The sequence below is a fragment of the Gossypium hirsutum genome, chromosome A06, assembly GCF_007990345.1.
Source record: "Gossypium hirsutum isolate 1008001.06 chromosome A06, Gossypium_hirsutum_v2.1, whole genome shotgun sequence".
Taxonomy (NCBI): domain Eukaryota; kingdom Viridiplantae; phylum Streptophyta; class Magnoliopsida; order Malvales; family Malvaceae; genus Gossypium; species Gossypium hirsutum.
In genome coordinates, this window is record NC_053429.1 from 71,890,403 (window position 1) to 71,891,363 (window position 961).

General features: G+C 38.3%; 1 non-coding gene across 1 annotated transcript; it reads right to left on the reverse strand.

Moving 5' to 3' along the window:
- Positions 1-615: 615 nt before the first annotated feature.
- Positions 616-722, reverse strand: LOC121231131 (small nucleolar RNA R71). Its single transcript, XR_005929199.1, has one exon. It is a non-coding gene; the product is annotated as a small nucleolar RNA R71 (small nucleolar RNA).
- Between the last annotated feature and the right edge of the window lie 239 nt (positions 723-961).

Genomic DNA, 961 nt, shown 5'->3' on the forward strand with positions numbered 1-961 from the left:
TATTAACCTACTCTTTCTTTCTCTTGGCAGGTTTTTATAGTTTATGACTAGAAGAAACCCGTCGGGACCATTACTTTTTGACAAAAAATCAATTGTACAGTTCATAGAAACCAAAGAGAAATAAGGTGCAGCTTAAGATACATGGAGAACGAGCAAAAAGACGATACTCAACCCCCAACCGAAGAGATGGCTGAAAACCAAGGCAATCAGCTACCTCCTGCAATTACGGTTAATCAAAATCCTACTCCACGCACTATGTATGATTATGCTAAACCTTCTTTAACAGGAACTGAATCAACCATAGTTAGACCTGCTGTAGCTGCAAATACTTTTGAATTAAAACCTAACACTATTCAAATGATACAACAATTTGTTCAGTTTGATGGTTTGCAGGATGAGGATCCCAACGCTCATTTAGCCAACTTCTTAGAACAACGCAATACATTTAAAATCTATGGCATTTTTGATGACACCATACGTCTTCGGTTGTTTCCCTTTTCATTGGGGAACGAAGCTAAACAATGGCTGAACTCGTTACCATGAGGGTTAATTACTACTTGGGAACAAATGACCGAAAAATTTTTACTCAAATATTTTTCGCCAGCTAAAACGGCTAAATTACGTAATGGTATCTCTTCTTTTGTGCAGATGGATTTAAAAACACTCTACGATGCATGGGAGAGATACAAGGACCTTTTAAGAAGATGCCATCACCATAGGTTACAGCTTTGGCTTCAAGTACAAACATTCCACAATGGTCTGAATCTTTTGACTCGGCAAATGGTTGACGCAGCTGCTGGCGGAACCATCAACAATAAAATACTTGAATATGCCTATGAGATTATTGAGGAGATGTCACTGAATAACTATCAGTGGCAAGTCATAAGGACAAAGCTAACGAAAATAGCCGTATTTATAACATCGATTCGGTCACCATGCTCTCTAATCAGGTAGAACTCTT